The following is a 7,303-nucleotide window of genomic DNA, read 5'->3' as shown; positions in this document are numbered from 1 at the left end:
GTTTAGAATATTGGAGGCAGGACTCAGGCAAAGCAGCCAGTGGATAGGGAGGCCCTCTGAATGACAGATCAGATCAGAGAGCGAACTGATTTTGGAGCATGTTGGAATGTTCAGGGGAGTCCATGACCAAAATAGAATTATATATACCAGAGGATGTTTCAAGATCTCCAGAAATCTGATGTTAAAGGGGGGGGGGGGAATCTAAAGAGAGAATATCCAGTAAGGTCCTCAGCGATGCGAGTAGAAGCTCATATACAGTTTAAACCACACCCTAGAAGTAAATTTCTGCCTTTAAAAAGTTTGTATTAATTTTGAGATCTTTAATATGTTACTAATTAAAAATGTGATGTCCCCGAGGATCACCATCAATATAATTAAAGACGCCCTGACATGGATAGCCCAGGCAAGCCCAGTCTCAGAAGCTAAGCAGGGCCAACCCTGGCAAGTACTTGGAAGGGAGACCTCCAAGGAATAACAGGGCTGGGACGCAGAGGCAGGTAATATCAAAGCCACCTCTGTGAAATGATCCAACTCCACTAGGGGTCACCAGAAGTCACCATAACTTCCAAGCTCGCAGACACAGACACACACACATGCAAAAAAAATAATCAGTAAAGACAACATCCAGTGTCTTGGTAACCATAACTGCACAGTGCATTTGAAGGACTGGTAGCAGTGAAATGATCACCAGGCAATCTCCGGACAGAAGTTTTCTGATGTTCTTCTCCATTCCTTCAGCCACTTCTTATTGGGGGTATGTATTCGTCTAGCAAAGTTGCAGAGTCAGGCACTCACAGCACCATATGCAGTAAATAGACGCCAAAAAGCATGTTGCAAAAAGGTAAAATTTACATTTAGTGATGTAGATTCAGTTCAAGTCCATGTTGCGGTGGAAAGGAGAGAAAGAAGTGTCTAAGTAATCCAGCAGCACTTGTGTGTAAATATGATGGCTTGCTTTCTACAGTAGAGACCTGTAGATGCATGCTGTTCCATGCAGGCCCATGAGGAGAAAGAGAGAACCAAAGCACATAGGAAGAGGAGGAGGAGCTAGAGAGAAGCTCCCAGGTTAAACAAAGAGAAGCATCCTGTTCATTAAGAAGATAGCACATATATACATGTAGAGCAATTGTTATGTACTCTTATGGCCAGACGAGCGCTAGCGAGGTCATGCGTTTGGACAGACCTTTAGGTCTAGAGACAATGGACCAGATGGATCCTAACGTGGGCCAATGAGCTCACGCAGATCCTGGAAAAACCCCCAGAGGACTTTCTTCCTTTCCACAGAATTTATAGAAGAAAACTGCCCAGGAGCTAATGCCCAGATTCCCTACTATAAGATCTGAAAGAGCTTTTGGACTGTAGCAAGTGCTTCACCAGCAGATTTTTTTAACAGGATGCCATTCAGCTACAAACGCCAGCAATCCAAAAGGAAGGCAAGAGGTTCCAAAAATGCAATTTCTGTGTTGGGTTACCATCTCTCATAAGTTAACAGCAGCGTTCATTATGAAGGCAATTGTGGCCAATGGTACATGTAGTGGAAGTCTGTAATCTGATCTGCAAACTGAAGACTCCGGACTTGAACCCCTTCTCTCCTCTTAGACTTAACATGGTCCATTAACTTCTCAGACCCGTATCTTTGAGGTTTTGTAGTTTAAAATAAAAAAAACCTCCTTGATTTTAAGAACCATTTCACAGCATCCCTCCAGCTTGTTGCTAAGCCTGGAGATTGGATTTCAGGCAACCTGGACGCTGTGTTCAAACTTTGCCGATATACACACAAAAGCACAAAGCAATAGAATTTATTAATGGATCCGAGAAACTTTAGAAGGCTGGTGATGTGAGAACCCCAGGGTTTTATCTCGATGCTTTTTATGTTACACTTTTCCCAAGACCCTTGTCTCATAGCAAGTGAGGACAAAAGGGGTTTTTCTGCCACTTGCGGCAAAATCTGAGTTTGCTGTGATCTCTATCGTCATATGCAGAATTTTAGTGAAATGCCACAACAGAGTGAGAATAAATTGCTACTGTATTCCCAAGATCTTTGTGTATATATTTACATGTAGCTTGAGTGAATTGTTGGGAAGACATTGGACATGCAGATTATCCGGTCTCTTAATGTATAAATATTAGGAAGGACAACTCTTGTTAAGGAAAGTATTTCGGCATTTGCAAAGAACCAGTTCAATAGTATCCTTCGCACCTCAACAGAAATATGCTGTTGTTTGCCTTAACACTGTTTATCTTCAGAGCCCAGGTGCAACATGGGTGGGCGTCACATGATCACTCACTGGTTGTTCAAAAAGCGTTCTTCATTTACAGCTTCAGAGACCCTTATGGAACTCAAAGATAATTTATTTTTTACACTTATTTAGCACTTATTCTCTGCCACTGCTTTATCATGACGTCCTGCTTATCCACTTGCTTAACAGGTTTGCCTTAACACTGTTTATCTTCAGAGCTCAGGTGCAACATGGGTGGGCGTAACATGATCACTCACTTGTTGTTCAGCAAGCGTTCTTCATTTACAACTTCAGAGACCCTTATGGGGCTCAAAGATAATTTATTTTTTACACTTATTTAGCACTTATTCTCTGCCACTGCTTTATCATGACGTCCTGCTTATCCACTTGCTTAACAGCAAGAGAAATGTATTTACCATTCTCAGCTCTGCCCTGGAAAGTTGAAAGGTTGGCCTCCAGGACATAGTTGCCAATAGATGTCCTATTGTATGATAGTACAACTGTTCCTGAATTGTTATGGTGAAATGATGTAAACAAAAGTTTAAAATGACATGGTTATGATTAAATCCGCATGCTAACTACATGCACAGTGTTGATTTGTGTGAGATATGGCTAGCAAGATTTCGGTCATTTTCACCTCAGCCAGAGATAGGCACAAGTACAGACATTGCTTCTCCATTGGAGAGGCTTAAACACCCACCTGGTTTTACTGTTGTTGTTTGGAGAGGTTTCTGCACTCTTGAGGATTTCCCCAAGTTTGTAGAAGCATCGCCCATTTCTGCACTTGGCCTCACAGTGTGGATTCTTTGATTTGTGCCCTGCTGCCAACTTTAGAATTAGATATAATTATGATTGTTCAAAATGGTTTCATAATGCATTTTGAGATGATGACCTCTGTTAATAATTCAAAATTCCCTTATTGAATGCAGATTCCAAAGTCAGAATTTCTACCTTATGTGCAGTATCTCAAAGGACTCTGTTATAATCCATACAACCATACAACCAGTTTACAGGCAAACACTGAACGTGGTTGGATCAGGAGTTTTCCATGATGTGGATTGGTGTGTGTGTGTGTTTGTATGTATAATAATAATACCACTGGAAGTGTCTACATGGCTTTCTTTACCAAACGTCCATCCCCCTCTGCTAATATGCTTTTAATGATTTCCAGGCCTGAAATCAGGATTAATGACACAGAGTTGATTATGGTGCCAGCAAGTAAAATAACCGGAAACAATGGAGCTGTCTGGATAGGGGAATGGCAGAGAGTGTATTTCTCTAGTGCAAAGTTATTTTTGCAGTGTGCTTTGAAGGACTGCCAGCCATGTGGGAGAAGACATACCCATCATAGGTTTTGTTTATGGCTAATGGGAATAGTATTTAAGGCTAATTTCCAGTAATGACTGAGTGGGCTGGAGAGTATGACATCTGCCAGAGGATATTGTGAACACTCTTTTTCATGGAAGGAAGCACAGTGCCTCTAACAGGTGCAGAAGAGGCAAAAGCCATCAGGAGGAGCTCTGATAGATTCTTTGCTTTTTAATTTCCTTGGACTTTAGATTCTTTGCTTTTTGGTGTAGTGGTTTGGTGTAGTGGTTAAGTGTGCGGACTCTAATCTGGGAGAACCGGGTTTGATTCCCCACTCCTCCACTTGCACCTGCTGATGTGACCTTGGGTCAGTCGCAAGCTCTGGCACAGCTGTCCTTGAAAAAGAGCAGTTTGTGTCAGAGTTCTCTCAGCCCCACCCACCTCACAGGGTGTCTGTTGTGGGGAGGGGAAGGGAAAGGAGTTTGTAAGCCGCTCTGAGACACCTTTGGGTAGTGAAGGGCGGGGTATAAATCCAATCTCTTCTCTCTTCTTCTTCTTAATTTCCTTGGACTTTTAGCTCATCTTATCACAAGGCTTTAGAGAAGAGGAGCAGCGGTATACAAATTATTTGGCTGCCTCCCTGCTTAAACTATGACATCATTGGCCAGCATGAACCAGGAATACTTGATTACCCCTCTGATGGGATAGCAGTATGTTCACAAGTATGTTCACCCTTGAAAAGGGATCACAGATGTTTTTCTTTTGAATGTTGGAAACTGGATCACAAATGTTTTATGTCTATGTGTTCTCATACTGCTTTCCCCATCCCTCTTCAAGAGTTTTCTGAAGGCCTTCCCACTGAAACCATCATGTAGTATGGTTTTCCTCAGTTTTCCTCAGTTTTCCAAAGCCCACATGAGGGGGGGGGGGAGAATTAAGGATAGCTCAGAGTGGGACCAGGAGATAGGGAATGTGTGCCTGCACAGAAGATGCTCAACAAACAACACTTACAAGTAGCTGCAACCCTGTTTTCATTCTTGACTCTGTTTGTGCAGCCCCATGTTGGGAGAATAGCCACAGCAGTGGGTGTGATACTGCAAATAAGCTGTGAGGAACTGCTTCTCCGACCATAGATTCTCCTCTGGAATTTGTGTCCACAGAGCATTGTGGTCAGAAAGTGGCTTCAAGTTACAGTCGACTTTTGGCAAGCCCGTAGGGTATTCAAGGCAAGAGATGTCCAGAGATGGTTTGCCATTGGCTTCCTCAACATAGTGACCCTGGAACTCCGTGGTGCTCTCCAATCCAAATACTAACTCAGGCCAGCATTGCTTAGCTTTCAAGACTGGACAAGACTGGGCTAGCCTGAGCCATCTAGGTTAGGGCACAGAGTAGTTATGCTGTTAGCCAAATTGCCTTAAATTCTCAATTAATATTGAGGAAGTTATGATTATAAATTGGCAATAGGCAAATTAGGGTTCACACCAGTTTATACAGAAGTCCCACCTTTACTCTAAGTACCAGAACAGACACAGAGACTGTGATTGGTAAAATATAATGTCTTTCACTGATGGAGATGTCTTAGTCAAACAATATACAAACACTCACACAATTATACATATACTAAGAAATAAAGATAGATAATTATGATGTAGGGCTGCCAAGCCGTGGCGGGGGATCCGTGTGTCGTCACAGGATCCCTGTGGCGGGGGGACAGTGATACGCGCTGCACCGGCGTCGCCAGGATGTGATGCTACGCGTCGCTCTGGCATCAGGGCTGTTTGGAGTCCTGTTGCCAGAGCGACGCAAATAAAGATAGATTCTTAACACAGTTGCTTTAGCAGGATATTCGCTGGTTGGGCAATATTTACCTGTCTTCATTAGCTGAGCCCATGGAAGAATGGAGGGGTTTAGAAATAGAATATGGGGAACATCATGTGCTCTGAACCGGCAGAACCACGTGGACTCTAGCTGCAGACTAGGGGTTAAAGATGGAGGTAGGGTATGTGGATAGCAAGCTGGACATAAGAGGGTTAAAGCTTCGATAGGGATCATGGAGAGGGAGAGAGAGAGACCATGTGGTCGGTAAGCATCTTTTATAATGTGGGGGGGGGGGGCAGGCTGAGCTAGCCACATCCCCCTGTGACACCTCCTGTTAGTCCGTTCCATAAAACATAGTATTGGTTAGAGGGAAAGGGGGAGGAGAGCTAGGGGGTGGTCAATATTGAGAGCGAGTAATGTGGTCTGAGGACTGGCACCTGGATGAAGAGTGATTGAATCATCAGGCTAGGGCTATTGTCTCTTGATGGCCCTAGCCGGCTTGCTGATGGGTGAGCAATTAGTTGCTAAGCAACCATGAATAGAGTCTCTTGATTAGATTTGTAGGTAGCTGGAAGAGGGGGAAAAGGGGTTGCTTACATGTGCTGGAAGAAACTCCTAATGGCGTCTGGAGTTTTCTGTCCTCATGTTTTCCATGGCATGATATCTGAGGCTTTGTGCAGGCTTATGGATCTGCTTCATCTCACAGCAGGCAAGATGCTTGGTAACTCTGGAATACATCTGGAGCAGCAACGTTAAAGGAAGGTGTCCCTCTTTCAGGTGTGCAGTCTCAACAGGTATTTTTAGGTCACCATGATGTACAGTCACTTTGCACAGTCCATAAAAACACATTGATAGGGTTGCATGGCAACAATGTACAAAAGTGGACGTGGAGGATCATGTGGTAGCCTTCAAGATTTTGTCAAATGAGACTCCCTGGAGACAGGCTGCAGAAGGCACTGGAGTTCTTGTAGGACGGGCAGTGATCTGCAATGGACAGATGGCCATGGCCAGAGCGATAGCATGGGATGGCTGTGACAGTCCATCTGAAGACAGTTTCAGAGGGGAGCCGTGTAGGTCTGCAGTAAAAGAGCCAGATTTGAGTCCAGAAGCACCTTAGAAATGAACAAGGTTTGGGGAATATAAACTCTTGAGACTTTAAGCTCCCTTCATCAGACACTGGTATCTGGTATTTAAAGGACTGTCTCCTTCTGTATGTTCTGGATACAGGGTAACGGAGCAGTCACTAGGCAGACTTTGAGGGAGGAAGCTGCGAAACCAGAATCTTTTAATTCTAGGAGGTGATCAAAAGAAGTGGAATTGGGCAGGAGACAGGGTTAGGACCCTTAGTAGTAGACCAGGTAGAAAATTTATACCATTTAGAAAAGAAGAAGAGATTGGATTTATACCCTGCCCTTCACTGCCCAAAGGGATCTCAGCATGGCTTACAATCTCCCTTCCCTTCCCTTCCCCTCCCCACAACAGACACCCTGTGAGGTTGTCGGGCTGAGAGAGCTCTCTTGAGGACTGCTCTTGAGAGAACAGCTCTGAAAGAACTTATGACTGACCCAAGGTCACACCAGTAGCTGCATGTGGAGGAGTGGGGAATCAAACCTGGTTCTCCCAGATTAGAGTCTGCACTCCTAACCACTACACCAAACTGACTCTCTGTGTAGGATTTCTGGTAGAAAGTTTATGGGAGTTATCCAGCACTCCAGTAAATGGGAAAGAGAAAGCAGAGGGAGCTAAGTAATATACCATACTGTGAGATGGAGAAATGCCACTCTAGAGGAAACCTATATGAATGAGGTCCTTACACTGAGGGAAGCATATTTATGCTCGCCCATTGAGACTATTGGACCCTGATAGTTTCTGAAATGCTCTGCAGGATTTATCTGGGCCTGCTGCCAGTTCCTTCGATGACCTGAGTGAGATTTGGA

This window comes from Gekko japonicus, unplaced genomic scaffold (assembly GCF_001447785.1).
Source record: "Gekko japonicus isolate JY-2015 unplaced genomic scaffold, Gekko_japonicus_V1.1 scaffold1171, whole genome shotgun sequence".
In the NCBI taxonomy this organism is placed as follows: Eukaryota; Metazoa; Chordata; class Lepidosauria; order Squamata; family Gekkonidae; genus Gekko; species Gekko japonicus.
This window is presented reverse-complemented; position numbering follows the sequence as displayed.